At 38.8% G+C, this 26,151-nt stretch overlaps 1 long non-coding RNA gene across 2 annotated transcripts; it reads right to left on the reverse strand.

The window, feature by feature from the left end:
- Positions 1–1,641: 1,641 nt before the first annotated feature.
- LOC112824209 (uncharacterized) lies at positions 1,642–21,455 on the reverse strand. Of its 2 annotated transcripts, XR_012379395.1 has the most exons (4): positions 21,133–21,455; positions 6,903–7,087; positions 2,306–2,429; positions 1,642–1,968 (listed from the first exon to the last, which is right to left on the reverse strand). It is a non-coding gene; the product is annotated as an uncharacterized lncRNA (long non-coding RNA). The 2 variants fall into 2 exon arrangements; XR_003208357.2 differs by lacking the exon at positions 6,903–7,087.
- Between the last annotated feature and the right edge of the window lie 4,696 nt (positions 21,456–26,151).

Below are 26,151 nucleotides of genomic sequence, written 5' to 3' on the forward strand. Positions count from 1 at the left end.
GGTTAATGCTAAAACTGACAAATGCTATGCCAGATTTGAGAATATATGGAAATTTTTAATTAGAAGTTTAAAAAACTCTGAAAAATCTCCAAAGGTTTTATCCTTATGAATGAACTTAAGATAAATTTAGAGCTAATATATTAGCTAATATGCAGGCAGTGATTAAGGGAAAACAGGTGGCTGGTGCATAATTTCCACGATGGTCCCCTTTCTGAGTCTGGCTGTGGAAGCCAACTCCAGTTGCCTGCAAGAGGTGGTTTGTTCTCAACAAAGAGCAATCAGGAGTAGGCTTCACTTTGTCAGAGAATACGACACACTCTCAAGCTTGATGCTACTTCTGTCGGACTGAGACATTTGGCTCTACCTCTACAAACTATTTTTAGATCTGTTTATTTCTCCTACTATTAATTTATAATTATTCCACTTTCTTCACAGATTTGTCAGTAAACTTGACTGACTAGAAGATTACAAAAGAAAAAGAAGCATTGCTCAAGGAAAAGGGAAAATGGGGAGACGAGAGATGTTGATTGTTGATTATGCATGCCTGAATGACCTTTCTTTCCCTTGAATCACATCTTACAAGTTGCTCTAAAATGCTAAACCACTATTACCATGGAGTAACACCCTAGCTATAAAGGGGTTATAATAGATGCAGTAAAACATTTTTAAAATATGCTCTAAAAGAAAGATAAATCCAATGCAATTCACATAAAGCCTAATGCATTATGTACCGTCTGTGCTTAATAATTGCAGTACTCATAAAATATACATTCACACGTCCTCCTTTCTTATCAATAAAGCAACCAAGCTGAGCATAAGATTTTCCAGAAATTCTGCTTCCTCCTCTTCAAAAATATAATCACATTATCCCCTTTTTAAATCATGTTCAGATGAAAAGAAACAAGAAATGGTTACCCTTTAATATTTCATTGTACAAAGTATTTCATATTTAGCATACTAAAAATACTGCATGTGGTTTTTTTGTTTGTTTGTTTGTTTGTTTGTTTGTCTTTCATGTTTCCCAGTGTAGAAGAGAAAAAAAAATTGCAGCTTTCTTACTCCTAACCCAGGAACTAATCTTAAAGTATAATACAAATCAGTAATTGAGACTGGTTAGAGTTACCCTGAAGTTTTCAGGGACTTTCTGTGCTACAAAGACCATTTTTTGATTATTAGTAAATGGACATAATGCTACTTCCTGATCTCTAAAGGAATTTGACTCTGTGTTTGTTTCTTTTAATACTCTTCTCCATTTGTCAGATTGAACAACCCATATCCACTGTATGAGATGCTTGGCCTCCAAATCACATTTCTCCAACAGAATTTGCCCAAAGCATTTCTTAAGCTAAGATCAAGTTGGTCTTCAGAATGAGGATTAAATTGGGTCCTGACAATGTGGTCCCCGCTTGTCTACTATTTTTCATCTGGACAAATGACCCCTAACTCTTGGGCGTCCTCATATCTCTGTATTTTTAAAGCCCCTTTCTACTGATAATTCATTATCAGGTTAAGTCACCTGCAGTTCATTCCAGTATATAGTTAGGCAGATTCTATAGAATGAGTGAAATGTTGGTAGTGTTCTCACAGTCAGTGTTATGGTTTATCATCATGGGAATAAAAGAATCTTTAGAAAGACAAAACAACGTGCAACAGCTTTTATTTCCTCCCACCATCACTTCGCCCCACCCCAAGTTCAGATTTTTTTTGATTACTTGCTGCACACCAGCAGACCCTAAGGCTCTCCCCAGTACCTGCCTAAGACATCTTTGTATACTTGACTAACAAACATGTCATTTGAAAAGGCAAATACCAATTTACATGAGGCAGGACTTTGTATATCTCTCACACTCCTTTTTTTCTCTAACAGGCAAGACATCGTAGTTCTCATTTTCCAATCCTTATTAAAAAGTGTGGTTCTGGTTGTTTAGAAGGCTCATTAGTGACATTGCTCTGTGATGAACTGCACATCTGTAAAAGAAAGACAGATTGCATGGATGCATCAGCACACCAGCCATAATGAAACCCAAGTGCAACCCCACAAGCCTCGGAATTCAAATCTTCATTTGCTTTTGTGAAAAATGATGGCATGACTGTGGGCATTTGAAAATACAGCTACATCTTTGTCTTCCCAGTAACAGGAATGCACCACTATTGCCTGCATGACCTTCAGGGAAAGTAAAAGACAAAGCAGTTAGCCACGGACTGCTTTGCAACTAGGGCACTGAGGCCAGACAAGAAGCATGCTCGGTAGATGGGCATTAGCAATGGGTTAAGAATGTACACAGGACTAAACTCAGAGACTTACCATCTCATCAGTAATGAAGCACTGGTCTCTTGGGTGATAGTGTCAAAGGCATTTAATTTTATCTGGTCCTTGACTTCCCATTCCAAAAAGATTAGTTATATGGTAACTTTATCTTGGTCACAAGCTGCCAAAAATTTAGTTAGATGAAAGATCATTTTTTTCAAAATAAAGGAAATCATGGAAACAATCTTATCAACAATAAAACAATTCTAGTAGTTCTGATCCTGGAGAAAATGAAGCGAAATGCTGCTATAGAGTGAGTGACTATTCCAGGGCTCCTTTTGGTTTTTTAAATAAACGCTTTTCTCCATCTCTAATGAGCTGCATGTGTATGTTTCCCATTCTTAGGGTATTTCACAGAAGAGGTCACCATGGAGTGGGGAGAACACTGGTCTTGCAGTCCTAAGGCCTTATTTTGCCTCAGAGCCTACAACTTACTCACTAGGTGTCATGATGAATCATTAAACCCCACCGAGCCATAGGCCTTACCTGCCTCATGGAGTTGCTTTTTCTAAAAAACATGTATCAATATATAAATATATTTCTCAAAAAAGAAATCAAAAAATACCTTGGGACAAACAAAAATGGAAACATAATATGCCAATATTTATGGGATGCAGCAAAAGTAGTTCTAAGAGGAAAGTTTGTAGCAATAAATGCCTACCTCAGAAACAAAAAAAAAAAAAGTCTCAAATAAACAACCTAACTTCATACCTCAAGGAACTAGTAAAAGAAAAAAACCCAAAGTTAGAAGGAAGGAAATAACAAAGATTAGAACAGAAATAAATGAAATAGAGACTAAAAACACAGTAAATTGATTTATGAAATTAAGAGCCAGCTCTTTGAAAAGATAAACAAAATTGATAAGAGTTTGCCTAGACTTACCATGGAAAAAAGAAATGACCCAAATAAATAACATCAGAAATAAAAGAGAAGATATTACAATTGATACCTCAGAAATACAAAAGATTATAAGAGACTACTATAAATAATTATATGGCAACAATTTGGACAACCTAGACAAAATGATAAATTCCTAGAAACATAAGTACCACGACTGAACCATGATGAAATAGAAAATCTGAACAGACCAATTACTAGCAAGGAGATTGAAATCAGTAATCAAAAACCTCCTAACAAAAAAAAACGTCCAGGATCAGACAGCTTTACTGGTGAATTCTACAAAACATTTAAGGAAGAATTAATACCAATCCTTCTCAAACTCTTCCAAAATAGAAGAGGAGAGAACTCTTACAAACTCGGTTTTTGAGGCCAGCATTATCCTGATACCAAAACCAGACAAGTATACCACAAAAAGGAAACTTACAGGCCAATATCCCTGATGAACACATGCATAGTCTTCAGCAAAATATTAGCAAACTAAATTCAACAATATATTAAAAGGATCATATCCCATGAACAAGTGGGACTTATTTCAGGAATGCAAGGATGGTTTAACATCCACAGATCAGTCAGTATGATATACCACATTAACAAAATGAAGACTAAAATCATATGATCATCTCAATAGATGTAGAAAAAGCATTTGACAAAATTTAACATCCATTTACGATAATAAATCTCAACTAAGTGGGTATAGAAGGAATGCACCTCCACACAATAAAGGCCATATATGACAAGTCCAAGCTAACATCATATTCTTTGGTGAAAAGCTGTAAGCTTTTCTTCTAAGATCAGGGACACAAGAATGTCCACTCTTGCCACTTTCATTCAACTTAGTATTGGAAGTCCTATCTAGAGCAATTAGGCAAGAAAAAGATATAAAAGATATCCAAATTGGAAAAAAAGAAGTATAACTGTTAATATTTGCAGATGACATGCTATTATATGTAAGCACCCACCCTAAAGACTCCATCTTTACTGTTAGAATTGATAAACACATTCAGTAAAGTTGTAGCATACAAAATCAATACACAAAAATCTGTTGTGTTTCTTTACACTAACAACAAACTATGAGAACGAGGAATTAAGAAAACAATCCCATTTATAATTGCATCTAAAAAGAATAAAATACCTAGTAAGAAATTTAACCAAGGAGGTGAAAGACCTGTATACTGAAAACTACAAGACATTAATGCAAGGAATTGAAGAAGACACAAGTAAAAGGAAAGATATTCTGTGGTCATGGATTGGAAGAATTCATATTATTAAAACATCTATACTACTTAAAGCAATCTACAGATTCAATTCAATCCCTATCAAATTTCCAACAGTGTTTTTCAAAGAAATAGAACAAACAATCCTAAGATTAAGTGTATATGGAACCACAAAAGACCCCAAAGAGCCAAAACAATCTTGAGAAAGAAGAACAAAGCTGGAGACATCACACTCCCTGATTTCAAACTATATTACACAGCTGTAGTAATTAAAACTTCATGATACTGGCATAAAAACAGATACAAGTATCAGTGAAACAGAATAAAAAGTCCAGAAATCAACCCACACACATATGGTTAATTAATTTATGACAAAGGAGCAGGAATATACAATGCAAAAAGGACAGTCTCTTCAATAAATGGTGTTGGGGAAATGGAAAACCACATAGAAAGGAATGAAACTGGACCAGTATCTTATACCATACACAAAAATCAATTTTGAATGGATTAAAGACTTGAATGTAAGACCTAAAACTATAAAACTCTTAGAAGATAAGCGATAAGCTCCTTGACATAGGTTTTGGTGATGATTTTTTGAATCTGACACCAAAAGTAAAAGCAAAAAAAGGAAAAGTAAACAAATGGAACCGCATCAAACCAAAAGCTTCTGCACAACAAAGAGAACCACCAACAAAATAAAAAGGCAAACATACTGACTGGAAGAAAATATTTGCAAACCAAATAACTGATAAGAGATTAATATCCAAAATATATAAAGAATTCATACAACTCAAAAGAAAAAAAATCCAATTAAAAACGGGCAGAAGATGAATAAACATCTTTCCAAAGAAGACATACAGATGACCAACCAGCACATGAAAAGATGTGTAACATCATTACACATCAGGGACATGCAAATCAAACCCACAATGAGCTATCATCTCACACCTATTAAAATGGTTATTATCAAAAAGACAAGAAATAACTAGTATTAGCAAGAATGTGGAGAAAAGAAAACCCTTGTGCACTGTTGGCAGGAATGTAAATTGAAAAACAACTACTGTGGAAAACAGTACGGAATTCCCTCAAAATATTAAAAATAGAACTACCATATAATCCAGCAATTCTACTTCTGGATACTTATCTGAAGAAAAGAAAAACATTAATTCAAAAAGACAAATGCACCCACATGTCCACTGCAGCATTACTTACAATGGGCCAAGATATGGAAACAACCACAGTGTCCATTGACTCATGAATGGATAAACTGTGATATATATATACATAATGGAATATTATTGAGCCATAAAAAAGAATGAATTCTTGCCATTTGTGACAACATGGTTGGGGCTCAAGGGCATTATGCTAAGTGAAATAAGTCAAACAAAGACAAATACCATATGTCTCTCTTATATGTGGAATCAGAAAATAAATAAATAAATAAACCTAATCTCATAAATATAGAGAACAGCTTGGTGGTTGCAAGAGGCTAGGGGTGGGGCGGTGAAGAAATGGGTAATTTTTTTAATTTAAGTAAATTGACTAAAAAATTTTGTAAGTTTAAAAAATGAAATAAAAAATTATAAGTGGGGGTGCCTGGGTGGCTCAGTCGGTTGAACATCTGCCTTCTGCTCAGCTCATGATCTCAAGGTCCTGGGATCAAGACCTGTGTCCCAAGTCGGGCTCCCTGCTGATCGCAGAGTCTGCTTCTCCCTCTCCTTCTGCCCCTCCCCTCATTCATGCTCTCTCTCTCTCTCTCTCTCACCCTCAAATAAAATCTTTTAAAAAAATTATAATTGAAGCCAATTTTCTGTTTATCCCATGGTGATCCCACTTCTTGATCTTTTAAGGCGCCCTACATTTTGTGACACACTAAAATGGGAAAAGGAAAAGCCTCAGTGACTAGAGAAATATTACAAACACGACTGACATGCAGCTCAGAAACAGAGTTTAAACCAAGGGTAACAGGATTATCACTTTTTTTCCTGAAACAATTAAATGTTTCAAATCATGGCTAATTTCTCCAAACCTTATCAACATCACCAGCCTCCTCCCATCCAGGTTTAGAATGTGACCTAAGTTACATCACAACCCCCCTTCATTCTCTCTCTGTTTCTAACCTAATGGGATATATTCCTCTTCTAAAAAGTGGACAGTAGGGGCACCTGGCTGGCTCAGTCAGAGGAACATGTGAATCTTGATCTTGGGGTCATGAGTTCGAGCCCCATGTTGAGAGTAGAGATTACTAAAAAAAAAAAAAAAAAAAAAAAAAAAAAATTAAAAAAAACTTAAAAGTGGACAGTAAATGTCATTTTCTATGGAACTGTGGAATATGCTACAGTCCTGCACACTGGCTGAACAGGCTATTTCTCTTACTCTGTAAGGATTTAATGAGCACTAACTATGTGCATGGTACTGTCCTTGTACTTTTGAGGATAAAAAGAGGACTCAGACGTGAAACATGCTCTCAAGGAGCTTACCATCTAATAGAAGAAGAGCCGTGCCCCACAGAACTAGCCCAAATACAAGCTGACCAAACAAACCAGCATGGATCTGCTGTCAAAGGAGGAAAGTTTGTTGCAAGGAGAAGAGCAAAGACTTCAGCGTCAGGCCCGGTGAGAGACCATGAACAAAGCATGGTTCCTTCCAGCAAGCATGTTCTAGGCTAGAAGAAGGAAAACACATACAAAATTAAACTTGGGAGAATAGTTGTTCTGCCACTACAGAAATACGAGATGCTTGAAAAGGAAAAATGTACTTTGGACTGGGAGGATACACTGGAAAAAAGAGATGAAGAAGGAAGGAGAGAATGAACACGTGTTCAGTAACCACAACTTGTCAGGAACAGCTGGACACTGCACAAGCTTCATGGAGGTGGCAGGTCAACGGAATCCCGAACCATGGGTGAGATGTCAGAGCTGTGACGGCAGACATGGACATTCCAGAGGAGGAAGTGATGTGAGCCAACTATGGAGGTGGGAAAAACCAGAGGAAGTTGAAGAACATTGAGAAACCCACAGAGGACTGAGTGACAGGAGCACATACCAAGGCAGTGGAAAATGCAGATTTCCGCCAGGTGCTAGAGGGTTTGCAAGCCATTCTAACATGACTAGACACCATGTTCGGTGACAGAAAAACCATCTAATATGTTTAGCAACAAAGGTAGTAAAATGGATAGTCTTTCTTATGGGATAGAATCTAACCACGCACTATGCATCAAACAAGTGTATTATAGTATCAGTTAACTTAGACTACTTCCATTTCACAGACAGATTATTAAATATCCTGTTATGATAGCAATCATAGTGGTTCACCTTTCTTGTCAGATATGGGACATGTTTTAGAAAAATATGCATGTTAGGCTAATCCCAGCCAGCCAGAATGAAACTAAAGTGTGATTTTCATAACTGCGCTGTCTCAAACATCAAACTCATTTGTAAAGCCACTTTTCAAAAATAAGTGGAAGGATTTATACTCTATAAATGACAGAGTCTAAAATGCTGCAGTACAGTTCTCCAAACCCAGAGGATCACTCTTGGATACATCACCCCCTTCAGGAAAACATTACTCAATTTATATCTTCAGAATCAGTTGAAAGCTCAAACAAAATGTAAACAGAAATTTCATGTAATAAACTCTGTGGCATAATGAATACTGAAAAGACTACAGCAAGCCCTCTCTGCACTTGATAAAAGGTCAGAGGTCCACCTGGAAGATTTCTATGTGACATACTTCCAGGTCACATACAAATCTGAGCGGGGTCTCAACTAAAACCTTCCACAAGTTCGTCAGGCTTTTATGGAAGATGATGGATGGTAGACCAAAAATGCTACTTTCTAAGCCATAAGTAACGCTTTCAAGGGACCTGCCTAAAAACACAAGTACAATACTTACGGTAAAAGAAGAAAAAATGGGATAAAGCGTAGAAGGAAGTTGAACTTTGGCTGGCCAAAGCTGTGGTTTCTCAATGACACTCTTTGGTATTTACGCTGAGACTAGAAGATGATGCCCAGAGATACCTCTGAGGTTCTTGTGAGACTCTGAGGACAGCTGTACATGTTTTCTTTGTGTAGAGGCATCATTTCCAAACCACACTTCCTCATCTATCCTTGAGCAGAGTGTTCCTCTTAAGCCTTAAAAAAGCAATCCTTAAATTTACCAGCACCTATTGAAACCAAATGGTCTAATCCATTGACAAATGTAATGCTCTATAGTTATCAAAGTGTGTGAAGACCTCCAAAAAAACTTATTTTTCCAAGAGAATTTAAGAAAAATATTTAGCAGAATTAAGCCATGCACGATTTACTGTGAAATAAATATGAAATAAATAAAATGTGGAAAATATAACTCAAAACATACAATAAAATAAAACAGGATTTCCAGGATTAGCCGGGCCTTCAAGACCATCTAAATCAATCTCTTTATTTTTATACAATCAAATTTAAGCAAAAAAAGTTAAATAACTTTACCAAGATCAACCAGTATTTAAGTAACAAAAATTAAGTGAATGTCAAACTATGATCTAACAAGATAATTTGTGTATTATTTGTATTATTCTTATACTTACACAAATTAAAACTAAGTAGCATTTATCCCAATTAAACTAAAATCCAAACACTTAAATGACTGTACATAATTAATGGCATTTATAATGTATATCATATCTCTCTTGAAAAGATCCCAACTGAATAAATAATCATAGTTTCTGACCTCACTCTACTTATTTTCTCTAGCAATTTTAGAAACACAAAAGTGGGTTGGCACATTCTACAGATAGAATACAGCCATATTAATGGGACCTAAGAATCAAAACTTTCTAATTTCTTGCCACTTTTGCTTAATTTATCAAAATCAGTGTGTTATAAACAAATCAATGGTGGTTGGTTTCATTTTTTTCTGAAGATTTATATTTTATGAATACATATTTTCTCTTAAAAATAGAACTAACTAAATGCAATGCAATATCTTGCATTGGACCCTGGAATAGAAAAATGATACTGAAGGAAAAACTGGTGGACTCCAAATAGAGTTTTTAGTTTAGTTAATAGTAATATACCAATGTTAATCCCTTAGTTTGGACAAAAGTACCATGATTAGGTAAGACATTAACTTTAAGGGAAAATGGCTGATGGGTATATGGAACATTCATTTTACTATCTTTACATTCTCTAAATCTAAAATTATTCCAAAAAAAAAGTTTATTTGTAAAATATAGAAATAGGGACGCCTGGGTGGCTCAGTTGGTTAAGCGACTGCCTTCGGCTCAGGTCATGATCCTGGAGTCCCGGGATCGAGTCCCACGTCGGGCTCCCTGCTTAGCAGGGAATCTGCTTCTCCCTCTGACCCTCATCTCTCTCATGTGCTCTCTCTCTCACTCATTCTCTCTCTCAAATAAATAAATAAATAAATAAAATCTTAAAAAAATAAAATAAAATATAGAAATAAAATTAAGAAATATCAGTAAATTTGGGGGTGGAGGACACACTGGGCCAATCAAAACAATCTTCATTGATCAGAAAAATGATGGAAAATGATAGTTTCAAATAAAGGAAGGAACAAGGGAGGGAAGGAAGGGAAGGAAGAAAGAAAGGAAAAAAAGAAATTGTTCCACTTCCTTCATAAGGAGTTATACCATAGCAATACAGAGCCATATTTTGTCTAAAACCACAAATGGTCTAACTCCTATATTTATTCACTTAATCCTAATAAAACAATGCAGTATTTGCTTTTATTACTCCCATTTTAGAGATGAGTGAACAGAAAGTTTGGTTACTTGCCTGAGGTCACATGGTTTAAATACATCGTGGGAACAGGATTTGAATTAGGCTCTATTAGACACCAGTCTTTGTAACAAGAGAATGACTTTGCTTCCCTTTCCATGAACTTCCGAAGGTCTCGTGCCCTAATAATGATTTACAGTGCGAAGTGAAATTTTTCTTTCAGTTTTTTCTCGCAGGCTTTTTATATACTTATGCAGGAGGCTGAGCCTAGGTTTAGGCTCACTGAGGACACCTGACTTTAGGAGCCAATAGAGTGGGCAAGCAGAAAGTGGAGAAGACAGAATCATATGCTTGTGAGCTTAAATAGCTCTGTCTTTTAGGTTGAATCCTTGAAGTTTTTGAGGGTCTAAATCTCTATGAATAGAAGCATCTTTTAGTACATCTGGCAAAGCCTCAATAAATATACACTGCTATTTAGCAATTTCAAATATACGAATTAAAAAAAAAAAAAGGAACAAAGGATTATGCTTGAAAAGATACAGCATTTTCCCCAAGGTGGCTCCAGCTGCATGGATACCTAGATTTTCTACCCCTGCGAAAGCAACAGTCCCAGGAGACACAGCTCATTAAGTGACAGAGCAGAGCCACACTTCCACAGCTGCGAATCTCAGCTCCACCCCAGAGAACCACTGTGAGAATTCAATGGGATGATGTTGTGAAAATACTTGAAAACACTGAGGAGTCTTACCATTGCAAACCATGACTGTTGTTGAAGTATGATTTTCTCATTTCCTAAAACTGTTGAGAAGGGATGATACAGGGAGATACTGACTGTCATGTTGTCTCTTCTTTCCTTCTTGCCCTGTGACCATCTTTTCTTAGGGCAGCTCATCACCTCTAGGATGAGTAGGATTGGTGAAGAAAGAGGTCACATTCTTGTCTTCAAAGATCATAAAAAGCCAGGTCATTTGGTAAATTTATGGGAAATAGTAGAAATATTTAAAATAATATGGGAAAACACTTTTTCCTTGGCATCTGTGGCATCCCTGCTATACCACTTAATAAAGATCATCCAAGACCTTTGGATGAAAGAAGAATTGGAGAAGGAACTTTGTTAGTGGCCCACTGGCCTAAGCCCTACTTATAGCCTTGGGGGGAGGAATAATCAAAGGCCAAGATAAATTGAGGGATCTATGGACTGGGAGGAATATGACTCATTACCCTTCTGGAGTCATGGGGAATATCCTAGGAGAGAAGGGAGAGCATTTACACAGAGATACCCAAGAGAAACACTCTAAGCCATCCTCACAGGGCTTCAGCATGTGCCCCGACAGGATGCTGAGAAATATCAACATTTTTTTGTTTGCTTTTGTTTTTCATATCTCCAGTGTGGCGTGAGTTTGCAAAAACAAAGTACACCAAAGGATCCTCAGAATCCGGAAGGGAGAATTTACCTTCAGTCCGGTATTATGCACTTGACTTCCAAACTCAGAAGACATAAAGGGATGACACCTTGTGAAGGCCCAATAGGTGGTCAGACTACCTCAACAGATGCCAGCAGAAGGCAGGCCCCTCTGCCCACTGACACCACAGCAGTGGGTCATTGCCCCGGGACTGAGAATTACAATCAAAGAGAACAAGGAGGAGGGAGAAAATCTTGATTTCCTTTTAGGTGAAACTTGAAACGATCCCTCACCAAAAGAAGAATCCCTGAATTTGATTGAATGTACCTGTAAGTGTAAGGAGGAAAATAAACACCTCTCCTGCCTTCGGACGGGAAGACGGCTTGAAAGAGAAATTAAGTTCAGTGATAGGAAAAGGAAGTTATATTTTTGCACAAATGATTATATATTGTGCAAATTAATATCCGCTATGCTACTATTTCTAATAAGACACCATTCCATAAAATGGGGTAGTAATGTTTCCCTCAGAGAGTCTACCTCAAATTTCTTGCCATGCATGTACCCTCTCTGGACCCCAACAGCACTGAGCCTCATGTTTTGCCCAGCCCATAAACATTAACAAATCAATTGATGAATATTTTTTAAAAGACAGAAACAATGAAATTAACATAGGGAAGTTTTTCATGGTGTTTACTTGATTAGTAACGTCAAAGCTTTGTTTTATCCCTAGAATCCCGTCTCCACAACTAAAAAATTCCCCCCAAAATGCATTCTATGGAACCCCTCCTTTCTGGAAGTACCAACACATACAATGGAAACATAAATATCTAGAAAAAAATAATTCTGCTTATAATCTTATTCTTCACAATATTCTTCTTCCCTACCCACCTCAATGGAAGAAATATACTTCCCTGCTATACCATGACTTCAGAAAAAGTCCCATGACTTACTTTGACCAACAGGATGTTAGCAGACCTGACACAAAATGAGCCTTGGCAAATGCTTGGGAGCCTGGCTTTACTTTGTGCCTTTGATCTCACTATACGAAGAGCTTCCCCAGATTAGCTACTGCCCCCTCAGCCTGGGCCCAGAATAAACACAGGTAGAGCAGATCTGAGCTCAGCCTTCAAAGCAATTTCAGCTGGATCTGCCTTTTGGAGCAGAACCAGCCAGTTGCGCTCACCCTATATCTATTTATCCCCATGACCCACATGGGCACATAGGCAGGAATAAATTATTGTTTGATATCTGAATTTTAGATTGGTTTGTTAAGCAGCAATAACTGATGATACAGGACCTAGTGTCATTTGATTCTTAACCTTCGGCTTGTAATAGTAACCTTGCCCAGAATGGTTGGGTAACTTGTCCCCATTCACCTGGTGAGACACTGGCAGAGCTGAAATCCCTAGGCACACCCAGACTGATGCATGCTCATGAAACCACATTTACCTTGAACCGTTTGGGTATACTTTGTTTTAGAAAATCATAAGCAAAGGAGAACCATGACTCATGTCCCCCCCCACCCCCAACACTGTGCATAGGCCCAGAGTTAGCTCCATTCCTAAAGATAGACTCCCCAGACAACCACCATCTGCAGGACCTTCTTCCAGGATGCTCAGCAAGCGCTGGAGATGGATGCTCCCTCCCACAATGAAAATTACTCATGCTTTTGTTTTAACTAACAATATGGGGGTGTCCAAACTTCTCATTAAGGAATATCAAGCCCTTGACAGAGGAAAAGAAAAGGAAAAAAAGGAAGGCAAGAAGGAAGGAAGGAAGGAAGGAAGGAAGGAAGGAAGGAAGGAAGGAAGGAAGGAAGGAAGGAAGGAAGGAAGGAAAGAAGGAAGGAAGGAAGGAGGGAGGGAAGGAAGGAAGGAGGGAAGGAAGGAAGGAAGGAAGGAAGGAAGGAGAGGGAGTAAGACATGAGGAATACTGATAAGAGATCTAGTAAGTTTCTACTGCTTTAATGGCAAGCGAAATGCTGGCCTGACAATATATGTGGTTGTGCCCTATAATAGAAGGCTTCTAGGTGCAAGAGACTGTGTTCATTAGTGGAGAAGGAGGTGGAGAGTGTAGGAGATAGGGTGACTGGAATGGTGAGTGGATATTTGGGAGGAAAACAGAATTCACCTCCTTAGCATATCTCATATCTCATGCAAACATATCTCAGGAAGTTCACAGACCTCAGACACTATCAACACACACATATACACACACACAAATAAACAAAAACAATAAAACAGGGTGAAATGTGGATGAAGTATGAGTAAAGGGATTCTGTAGAGTCTATGAAGATTGTTCTCTTGAACTTATATCAAACCTCAGACCCAACTTGTGTTATAGTTCTCTTGAAAATATGATTCTAGGGGCGCCTGGGTGGCTCTGTCATTAAGCGACTGCCTTCAGCTCAGGTCATGATCCTGGAGTCCCGGGATCGAGTCCCGCATCGGGCTCCCTGCTTGGCGAGGGGCCTACTTCTCCCTCTAACCCTCCCCGCTCTCATGTACTCTCTCTCTCTCTCTCATTCTCACTCTCTCAAAATAAATAAATAAATCTTTAAAAAAAAAAGGGAAAAGAAAATATGATTCTACACCGAATTTGTCCAAAAGCAATAAACATTCTAAGCAGAATTGTAGTAGCTTTATGTATACTTTTTACAGAAAATAAAGTAGAATAGGATGATCCCATCACACTGTAAAGAATTAGAGTTTAAATGTTTTAGGAACATTCAAGGAAATAACAAAAGCCATATTTTCCCTTTGCTGTACATAAGGAATTCCCATTGAAGTCGATGGAGTTTTACATAAAACCAATGGCAAATTATGGCCCTTAATGAAAGAGAAAATTATAATTATAACGCTGCTGGTAGCATCACTATAGTTAAGGCTGAGCAGTCCTTTCCATTATCATTTATCAGGATTTAATAGCTCAGCTGTTTTGAGCCCTACTTGGCTGAAACATGATATAAAACTCATCAAGCTAGATGTAATTAGTTATTATTATCATTATTACATAAACAAATATTTTAATCAGTAAAGCATTTTTTAATTATGAAGCTTAAGGAGACTATTTTTTTTCTAGTGACAGGTGTAAGGGTGGAGAAGTAGACAGAAATAAGGACACATGTTTAAAAGAAGGTAAATTGAATGTGGCAAGTCTCCCAGTTGGAATAACTCACTTTCCTTTGATTGTGGGTACCAGCGTCGCCTGCTATGAAACTGAATCTCCTGGGAGGAAGAAATACTGTTGAAGACTGAGGGAAACCACTCACTGGCTCCTTCAGCCCATTTTTCTATTATGGGCATAAGCACGTGTGCAATGCAATTAAATAGGAACACACAACGGGGCTCCTAGAACCTCTCGGCACCAAATCTTGCTCTTCTGGGAAAAAATATATCATCTTTGGCTTATAAGTGTTCTATCATCACTCAGTTCCTAGGCACGTACACCTTAGATATGGATGGACCTCAGATCAGAAACATTTGACAGATCCCAAGGAGCGTTTTCAGGATCTGGTGCAAACATCCTCTTGCTCTCCCATATGGGTGGCCTCCAGGAACCGAGATGGAGGTCTTTATGCTTAGTGTACATCATGCACAGGTAAGGAAACCAGAGCAGCAGAATCTTTTTTTTTTTTTAGGAGTTTTTGTATTCACAACACCAGAGTTCCCTGGCGCTTGGAAAAGCCAGCTGTGACTATCTACATTGGAGACCTTCATTTCCTGAAGAAGAGGGTAGATTGAACGACTAGAATGTGAGAGGAAAAAGTCAGTGGTACTTGTAAATTGCCTATCGTGTGCATTATGCACTTTCTTGCATTATTTCACTTAATCCTCATGACAAACCTGTGTGTGCTGTTTCACACTCAGTTTACAGAGAAACACCATGAGATTCAAAGAAATTAAATGATTTTTCCCAGATCGTTCAATTAGTAAAAGCGGCAGAGATTAGCTTCAGTCTCATGTCTCATGAGGCAAGTTGGATGCTTGCGCTATCTTCCTTCTGAACTTCCAAATCCATACCCTTATTCTCTCCTCAACGCTGTCCATTAGGGCTTCTCTTCCCTCCTGTTAGAAGAGAAACTGCTCTTGTCGGTTCCATAGACAACCACCATTGACAAACCCAGTGGTCATGCTCAGTCTTCATCCTTCGTAACCTCTAATCCTCGAAACAACTAACCTCTCTTTGCTTCTTGAAATCCTCTCTGATCTTCATTTCTATAATAACTGCTATCCTGAGGTAAATGTTCTTCCTACTTTCCTGGAAGCTTCTACTTGGTGCCCTTTGATGGCTCCTTCTCCTCTGCTCCGCCTCTAAAGTTACCAAAGCTCAGTCCTGAGGCGCCCCCCCCCCTTTTTCCTTTCCCTGCTCTCTGATGCCCTGGGGTCTTTCTTTCAGTCCCATGGCTTTTCTTGCATCTCTATGCTGAAGACCACATGCCAACCCACCCTCTCAACTGAGATGTGGATTTGTACATACAACTACCTACTCGGTATTTCTATGCATTTCTAATAACATCCCATATGCAACATTCCCAAAATAAACTCTTGCCTCCCACCATTTAGGAAAAGACTATTCTTTAGCTATTTTTTCCATCTTAGTGAATTGCACCATACTTCTTAGAGTTGTTGAAACCAAAACACGGTGCGTCATCCTGTCTTTCTCTTGCTTTCCATTTGTAACCCATCCACAAATCCTGATGATTCCACATGGAAATAAGACCTGAAATCTACCCACTCTTTCCAGCACCAATGTTGCAGGTTTATAAATGACTCCCAACTGGGCATCCACGTTCTATTCCATTTAATAGTCAAAGGGACTTTAAAAAAAAAAAAAACATAAATCAGATCAAATTACTTCCAGGCTTCAAAGTGTCCAAAAGAAACACGAAGGTAAACACAGAACAGACAGGCACACACTCAAAATCTTCCTACAACCCTTATGAGAAAATCCAAGTTTCTTTCCATCTTCTCGCCAGGACTTTACCCTCCTCGTTCTCCTTCCTTTTTCCACATGTCTCATACTTTCACACTCTAAACCAGACACACTGGGTCCATTGTGGTCCTGAGCACACCTTACCCACCACCAGCTGGCTACCACCTCCACCACCTTGAGAACTTCGCACTTACCGTTTGCTCTGCCAGGAACACCTTGAATTTTGCATAACTGGATCCCGTTCATTATTGATTTCTCAGTCAACTGTTACCTTCTTAGAAAGGCATTCCAGGATAAGCTTTGTAAGCTGGTCCTGGCGCACAAGCCTAAAATATTGATTATCTGGGCATTAGCATAAGTCAGCTCAGGCTGCCATAACAGAATACCGTAGAGTGGGTATTTTAAACAACAGAAATTTCTTTTCTCACAGTTCTGGAGGCTGGAAGGCTGAGATCAGGGTGGCAGCAGGTCAGGTTCTGGTGAGAGCCTTAACCTGGTTTGCAGAAGGCTGCCTTCCTGCCGTGTCCTCACATGGTTGAGAGAGAGCTCTATTGTCTCCTCCTTTTCTTATAAAGGCACCAATTCTGGTGGATCAGGGCTCTATTCTTACAGCCTCATTTAACTTTAATAGCCTTCTTAAATACCCCATCTTTAATATAGTCACATGGGGAGTTAGGGCTTCAACACAAATTTTGAGAAGACACAATTCATCCATAGCAGCCTTTATAGAAAAAGTTTGACCCTCCTGGTCTATACCAAAAAATCTCATCTTTCCACTCTACCATATTGCCCATCTATCTGGCATAAATATTTTACTGGTGTTTAATGTTGCAGAGCACATACGCATTTTCCATAAAAAGTATTATGTATGTAGAGAGGAGTCAGGTGAGAAATGATTGTGATGTTAGTTATAAAACACTAACCAGTTATTTTAATTTTATAACATTCTCGCTTTTGTTCTCTCTTCAAATTCCACTGTTAGAACAAGAGAACATAAATTTAAGAATGGAATGAACATAAATATCTCCTTGATTTTCCTCCTTATGCTTAGTAAAAAATGTAAAAATTAGGAATAATCAGAATCAGAAAGTCCTTCTAATAGTAGCCTTAAAGGAGCAGAGCAGATCTGTGCTGACCTCAGAATGCTTTTCTAAAACACACAGCTTGCTTTCTCAGTCTGATTCACTGTTTATCACATTTTTAGAAGCCATTTGACAAAATGTAGTTTTTTCCTAAAGTCTGACAATGTGCTAAGTAAGGAAAGATAACAAACTAAAGATAACCCCTAAATAATCGAGGCCCAGCTTTGTCCATCACTAAAGGAATAACCAATCAAAATGTAGTACGTGCATACCATGGAATAATCATAGATAGCAATTAGAAGTAACAGCAACTCGAACGTTTCTCAGAAACCTAGCGTTCAGTGAAAAAATGAGGAAGAAAAAATCAACAAATAATGTCATTTGTGAAAATTATGAATATAAACATGTATAAAACGCTACATATGTCACCCGTGTACATACACTTTCAAGAGTAGATATCAAATACATGCACATGAATGCCTACGGGGGACACCTGTTTGGAAGTCCAGGAAGAGAGGGGGAAAAAGTTTAAAAATGAGAGGGTTTTACAACAGGTGATGATCGTGAGCAGAGTATAAGGGGCTCACCTATTTGCTCCTGAGGCATAAAGGAAGGGAGGGACAGAGGAAGAAGGAAAAGAAGGGGTTAGAAAGGAAAAAGAGCATGGGGGTATAGGAAAATAATGCTGGTAAATATAATTCTCTTGATCTCGTCAGTTCATTGAGGTTTGGTCCTAAGTACCTCAGGACGTGTTTGTGGGACCGTTCTTGAATGTGAACTAAAGTCGCAACAATAGCTCAGAGTGCTAGGATCAGAGAGGCAAATAGTCCAACTCAGACAGAAGCATTAGACATAAAAGTAAGGAGCTGCCAGAATGTTCTTTTCCTTTCCTTGAGCCTCTGAGTCTATCCTGACTTATTTATGCCATCTACTGGTCCCTTCAGTTAATGGCCTTTGCAAAACTCCCACTTGCTGCTGGACTAGGACAACTCTACCGTGATTTGAGAGCCAGTACTGTGAATCTTTTCACTCAAATACTCCATTTCTTGCCAAAGACACCCTCTCTGAAGCAACCTCTTACTGTTGTCTTAGTATGTTCCGCCTTAACTTTTCTCTATGTCAGCGAAATTCCGCAGACTTAAGGCCTTTTTTAAAAGTACTCTCTCAGGGAAAAACAGGAGGCTGTTTTTTGATAGCGGTGAGAAAACCATTTCCCAAATTTGCTATAAACATCAGGTTTGATTTTCTTTTCCAAAACTGGAAACTTGCCTTGGAATGGGGTATCCTTATGTCCACCTAAAATTCATTTCTAACGCTTTCTCATTTGCATTAAAAAGATTTGCGTAAACTTATTATAAATCTTAGGGATAGATTTCTGGTTGGGTTTTTTTTTTTCACTTGAGTATAAATCTCTGAACTACAACAATTTTACAATTGGATGCGTACTATCCTATGCCCTTATTATCTTACTGCCATTTTGCCTTTCTTTTTTTTCGCATTTATCAGACTGTTCCTGGCTCGACTCATAAAAGATACGTGTCAGTATGTTTAATGTTGCTTCAGCCAGACAGCCAGTCACTCGCCTCCTTACTGATGGCCCCCCGGCACATGTGCAGGAATCTAGTGGTCTTATACCTGTTCATAAATAGAAGCCATTCATTAACAAATGTAAAATTTCAACGACAAAAACATAAATTATGTCTCACTCCACATTACCTTCTTGACAGTAAAGCATGTCATATTGAATGATTTCTCATTCATGTTTCGAGCCTGTTACTCTGAAGAAGGAGAAAAATCAAGCAAGTTATTTCTGGAGCCTCCACAGAGAATAACCATGAAACTAACAAGCCATCTTCTCTTCCTTGATGATGTGGCTATTTAGCAGCTGAAGTCGATTCCAGGAACAGATTGTCCTCAGAGTATTCCCCCAAAATTCCATATGACCATAATGCCTTCATTACAGAGAAAGAGTACCAAAACTCCTGAGGATCCTGAACCCTAAGACAGAGATCAGAAAACCATAGCCAGGGGTCCAATGCACCCATCACCTGTGTTCGTACAGCCTATGACTGAAAAGTGGGGATTTTTAAAATATTTTGTTTATTTTTTAAAGTTTTTATTTAAATTCCAGTTGGCTAATGCACAGTGTAATATCAGTTTCAAGTGCACAATCTAGTGATCCAACACTTCCATTCAACACCAGGCACTCATCACAGCAAGTGCTCTCCTTAATCCTCATCACCTTGTTTTTTAGATTTTAAATGGTGAAAAAAAATATATCAAAAGAAAATAGTAATTCATGATGCATGAAAATGAGATGAAATTTATTTAAATTTCAGTGTCCGTAAATAAAATTGTTGGAACACAGCCGTTTTCATTATTTACGTTTTGTCTCTGGCTGCGTTCCTTCGACAACAGCAGAGCAGACTAGCGGTGACAGAGACTAGATGACCCAAAAAACTGAAAATATTGACTACCCAGTTTCAACAGAAAAAGTTTGCTGACTCCTACCCTAAAGTCACTTTGGTGAGAGAGTGAGGTGCTATGAGACCTTTGGTGGTCTCTACAACCAGATACCCAGGAACCAGTTTCCAGAAAAAAACATGAGAACCAATGCAGCCAGCCCCTCACTCCTCTAAATTCATTGTTCTTCCGTCTTTGTACATTTAATCCTTTCTTCATCAGACGTTGGTCTCAAGACTCTTGGGTTTCTTTTATTGTTTTCCATGGGGGATTAGTTCACCTTAAACTATTCACACAAAAAAGGGAAGGCCTTGTACTGGAAATTTCCCCCTGTGGTGGTCTCTGGAGGCTAATTCTGAACAAAGAGTTGGGAAGCTCCAGGTATTTCCACAGAAAACAAGCTGAGGTCCTTCAGAGTAGGATCCTTAGTCATTTTATAAAATATTATGAGGGCAAAAGCCAACTAGAAAGATGGCTTCACTTCTCCGTGGTTCCCTTTTCTTCAGGACCTTGCAGGTGAAGTCAGGAGTGCCTGGGTATTTTACATCATTAGCCAGGTGATATTACAACAAGCTTTAAGCCTCTTTTATTTAGACTTTGACCTTCAAATCTGTTCATCAGCAAGTGCCTCAAGGGGCAAAAGTTGCAGAGGAAGAAGACCTTACCTCAGTGTTGTATTTTTTTTCTTTCTTATTTCTGGTTGTCTTGGTTACCTTCCAATGTTTTTATTGTTTTTCCCTGTGCTTTTAAATAGCCATTTTCATTTATTGACTCTTTTTTTTTACTGTATCCAGTGTTTTTTGCTTGTTTCAAGACAGGAAGTTTGCTCTGATGCAAGCTACTCCCTTAAAACCAGAAGCGGCACTTTTTTTTTTTTAATCTCTTTTTAAAAGTAAATAATAGTCTCAACACTTTTGCTACTAGGATTGCCAAATGATAAAGCTGTCTGTTTCATTCCAAGAAAAAGTGACCTTAGGCTGGAAATCCTGAGAGATGTCTTTACAATATAAAGTAGATTATATTTTCACTGAGTGTCAAAGGGATTCACTTTGTGATAGTAGAGATAATACAATTATGTGACACAGAAGAGTCCAACCTATGACCTACCTGAGAATGGAATCTGGTCCCAAGGAGATCTTTGGCAGGTGAAATGCCACAGAGAGAGTATGAAGTTATGATGACTACTCATGTCTGAAATGCCATTGGATACCCTTTTTCGGCCCTTTTATTATATTTCCATGCAGATACTGAGCTCTATGACAAAGTACTCAGAACCCAATTACTTCTATATCTCTTCACTATTGCTTGCTGCTTCTCAATAACCATAGAATGCTTATTCTCCCAAATTATGGAAGTAGAAGCCTTCAGTGTAATGTTAATTTCTTAAAGGCAGGACTTGCTATAAGATAAATCATAGGCAGTGCAGTGTTTTCAATGGCATTTCCCTGACAACTGCTGGTGTTGGTCATCCTTTGTCATGGGTTGTGATGTAATTGGCCACTTTTGTGAAGTATCTCTTCAAATCCTTTGCCCATTTAAAATTTTTTTATCTTTGAGTAAGAGTTCTTTATATGCTCTGGATGAAGTCTTTTGCTTATATTTTCAGCTATCAGCTCTTTGTTGACATAGATATTTCAAAAAGAAAACATCTTTAATTCGGTCTAGTCCATTTTTCTTATAATTCTTTTTTTAAAAGATTTTATTTACTTATTTGACAGAGAGAGAGAGAGCACAAGCAAGGTGAGTGGCAGAGGGAGAGGGAGAAGCAGGCTCCCAGCTAAGCAGGGAGCCCAAAGTGGGACTCCATCCCAGAACACTGAGCCTAAGGCAGACGCTTAACTGACTGAGCCACCCAGGCGCCCCTGATCTAGTCCATTTTTCAATTTTTGTTTTATGTGGGGTTTGGGTTCTGGTTAGGAAATCTTTGTCTAATCCAGTATTATAAAGATTTTCGTTTAAGCTTTCTTAAATAATTTTAGCTCTTACATTTAACTTTATGGCCCATTTGGGGTTAACCTTGGTATATGGGGTGGGATAAGGGTTGGAGTCTCTTTCTTCCCCCTGCATTTATTTATTTGTTCCAGCACTATTTTTGAAAAGGTGATATTTTCCTGCTGAATGACTTTGGAACTTTGATTGAAAATCCACTGAACATTTAAGTGTGAGTGCCCTTTCTGATGCGTTTCTACAGCTCCAGCTAGGAAACACCACATTAAAACAGCAGGTCGCCCATTTAAGCCTAGGTGGAGCCGCTTGTAATGGGTCATTTTTAGGAAGAACTCTCAGAAATGTAGGCAGGTTTCACTGGTGACTTATACAGCCAAGAAGCTACCTGATTCTCCATCTCTTTGAATATCCAGGCACTTTTTGGCAGGCACCTGGGAAGAATGAAGTAAACAACATATTTCTTTAGATATTTTAAGCGTAGTTTGGCTGTCCTTAATCTTTGATTTTGGTGAGGGGATTTGATCACTCTGAAGCATCATATAAATTAATAAATGACGATTGAAAAGAGTGCACGGGTTACGATCAGCCCTTGTGAGTCTTTGTCTTATAATCCTGCATATTATTCTAAATTTTTGCAATGTATTTATAATAACTGGCATTAAGGGAAAACAACAGTAATAAATGTTGTGCAGGGAAAATAACAGTTAATGTGTTGTCGTTTTATGACTGATACTGGCTCTTAATGCAACTGATTCATTTTGTGACCAATGGCAAAAAAGAGAAAACATGAAATTAGCAGCTGACAGAGCCACCTAGCCATCATCCTGATCAAGGATCACTGTTGAAGCTCCCAGGGCCTGCATTCCCATGATTCTTTCCCAGTGCAGATGTGTTCCCAGCCTCTCGAGTCCTCGTTGCCCCGATCTGCCTGTCCCTTCCTACCTGCTCCATCTGTCGCTCTCCTGCCTTCCCCACTGGCCGGGCCTCACTGTGGATTATGAGCTTGTCTCTTCCTGTCTGCACAGACTTCACCTGCCTGGAGTAATGAAATGGTATTCTCACTTCTCTGGACATACAGTCTCCTCATTTGAGCCCACAAATGACACGCCGGGACCAATTACAGATCCTTGGCACATCATTTGGTAATTTTAAATGATCTATGAAAACAGAATAAACATGGATTGATTTTTATGTCCTGCTTTGATTCTACTCAGCCGCAAATTGTGATAAAACTTGTTTTGAATAGAAAACGAGGGAAAGGTGAGATGAAAGTCACAGAAAGATGGTCTGTAACCTATAGGTTGCCAGTGTCTTTCTGTATTTCTCCCACCACTTGCTCATCAAAGATACTTGCACAATCAGGTTATATCACTTAGGACCTCATGTGTCAGAGGTGGGTACTTCATAGGGGTTTAGCTGCCTGCCCCATATATGCAAATATTTAAATCATAATATCATAGACTTTCAGAGCTGTAAAAGAGCTTAGAATTAATCTTGTAAAGTCCAAGCTCCTAATTTTACAAATAAACTAAATCTTACAGAAGTAAAGAAATTAACCTCAAATCACAGAACGACTTAACGATAGAGCAAAATGTTGAATCCCTGCTTCCAAAGTCCCATTTTAGTGCTACCTCCTCAGACTCTAGAATCTGGAACAATACTCTACACTGTAGAGAATCTCATGAATAATAATCTTGAAGGATGGAAGGAATCCATTTTCTCAGATACAAATAAGAGTCCATTCTTATAACTTACGATTTACATGATTTTCAGGATAAGCATATTTTCCATGCATAGAAATATGGAATGCATAGAAAATGTAGCCCAGATGAGTGCTAAATGTTTTAAAAACAAAATATGCCTGGAAAAGAAGCAAAATTACAGCAGTACAGGAGGGAGTCTCACAAATCCATAGTCTGAGACTTTGAAGACTATCTCAAGTCTGTGGTATCACAAAATAGTTGCAAGTTTCTAGATACTGAGATCTGGGAATGACTAACTAAGGCCTATCTGTTAAAATGCATGCCCTTGGCAGTTAGATGGTATCATTTTAATCCAAACTGGGCCCTTGATAGCCCCTATCCACACCCTGAAAGGAACCGCCTCACCATCCGGGAGATCACCGTAACCAAACTTTGTGCAGATAACCCTCCTGAAACATTTGCACGGTCCATGGCACATCGATGCTTAATAGGGAAAATTGTTGAACAGGTGAATTATCTCTTCGCAGAATACTGAGAAATTTGTAGTATGAGACATTGGAAAATACGTAGTTTGAAGGTACACCTGCAGATAGTGACCAACCCTAATACTGGTGTTACTAAATCAGCCTCCATACCACTTGTAAAGGAAAAACATACTGACCATAACTTTCTCACCCTCTGGAGCCTTGTCTTGAAAAAGAGATAGAAATCTTCTCTGTATTTCGAAGAAAACAACAGTCTTTAAAAAAATTCAATGTACTGGAGCGCCTGGGTGGCTCAGATGATTGAGCTCTGGCTTGGGTCATGATCGCCAGGTCCTGGGATCAAGCCCCACTTTGGGCTCCCAGCTGGCTCAGTGGGGAGTCTGCTTCTCCCTCTCCCCCTGCTTGTGGGCTCTCTGTCTCTCTCTCAAATGAATAAATAAAATCTTTTCCAAAAAAATTCAATGTACTTATTTTTCTAACTACATTAGTTTCATGCCAACAATGGATTCTCCTAAAGACAGAGCAAAATCTTGACATCCATTGTAGCTTCAACCTCCCCATACCTCAGGAAGAAAGTTCTTTTCCTGTGTCTTGAACTAATAGAAATTCATCCTGGCACTGTAGTCCCTGGGCCATGGATGGAGGCAAACAACTTCAGGTAATGCCCTTTGGATACAACTCACAATCCACACATTTTGGCATCAAAGAAAGTGTTGAATCAGGGGGGCTTTTTGGTCAAGCATTAGCCAAAAATATTTTTAATATTAGGAGAGAAGGATACATACATAAGTCACCATACTGTAAAGCAAAAATTATTGCTACAAAAGAAATATAACCAAAGTACTATAAAGTACAAGTGGGATACTCTATGTAACTGATAGCATGAGAAAAGTTATAAAATGCAGTCAAATTGGGCTTTGAACAATTTGTTAAATTCCAATAGGAAGAAACATAGAGACTGCATGCCATGCTGCAGTAGTGAAAGCATGAACATTTGTCCTGTGTTTAGGAATGGAGAGAAGACCAGAGGTCGCAATGTAAGTTGTGGGGAAGAAAAGAGGTATGGGATGATCCGCTGCACCTTCGCCTCCAGATCTGTTTCTCAGGCAGGCACCTCATTCCACCCAGTGTCATAGAAAAGCCCACTTCTGGGCATCTGGGTGCTCAGTCAGTGAAGCATCTCCCTTCGGTTCGGGTCGTGATCTCAGGGTCCTGGGATCAAGCCCCACATCAGGCTCTCTGCTTAGCAGGGAGTCTGCTTCTCCCTCTCCCTCTCCCTTTGTGCTCTCTCATTCAAATAAATAAATAATCTTTTAAAAGGGAAAAGGAAAGGAAAAGAAAGAAAAGCCCACTTCTGCAGGCTGCTTTCTCCAGGCTCCCACCTCAGTGGGTTTATATCTAGGTCTGGCCAGTGCAAGGTACCTGCTAGAGATGGGAGGGCAGACGTGGGAGACCCTGGGCTCCTCTCTCACTCTTGGGCATGACCTCTGGCAGCAAAAGCATCCTCTTCCTGGCTTTAGCTTCCTGGGATAGCCCCACCCAGAGCAGTGTCACTTGTCACAAGGAAGTTCCCACTTCTGTTAGCTTCCTCCAAAGAGCTTTGCCTCTTGGTCCTAGGAACTCTATCTTGTCACATTGTTCATTCCACCCTGAGGGTGGTAGCGGCTTCCTGTTTTAGTTGAAGGAAATTAGAATACGTCACCCCCAAAATATGCCTCTTGGACATAAAAACTATTTTGAGCTAAAGGCAATTAAGAAGCAGGAAACCCAAGAAAAGCTCTCCCTCTCCTCCCCTTTTCTGCCTAAAGGTAAGCTATAAATTCTCCCTTTACTGGAGACAGTCTCCTATCAGCCCAGGGCAATCTGCAAACAAACCTTACTCGATGAGTGCCCTCCCATGTACTTACCATCCCACAGCTTGCCGTCCTTGGAAGCCTAGAACGGCTTTCCTTCTGTCATTTCCCTACAAATTTATTGTTCTTCATTTAAGA

This window comes from Callorhinus ursinus, unplaced genomic scaffold, assembly GCF_003265705.2.
Source record: "Callorhinus ursinus isolate GAN/ISIS: 27379988/994484 unplaced genomic scaffold, GSC_fseal_2.0 scaffold9, whole genome shotgun sequence".
Lineage (NCBI taxonomy): Eukaryota > Metazoa > Chordata > Mammalia > Carnivora > Otariidae > Callorhinus > Callorhinus ursinus.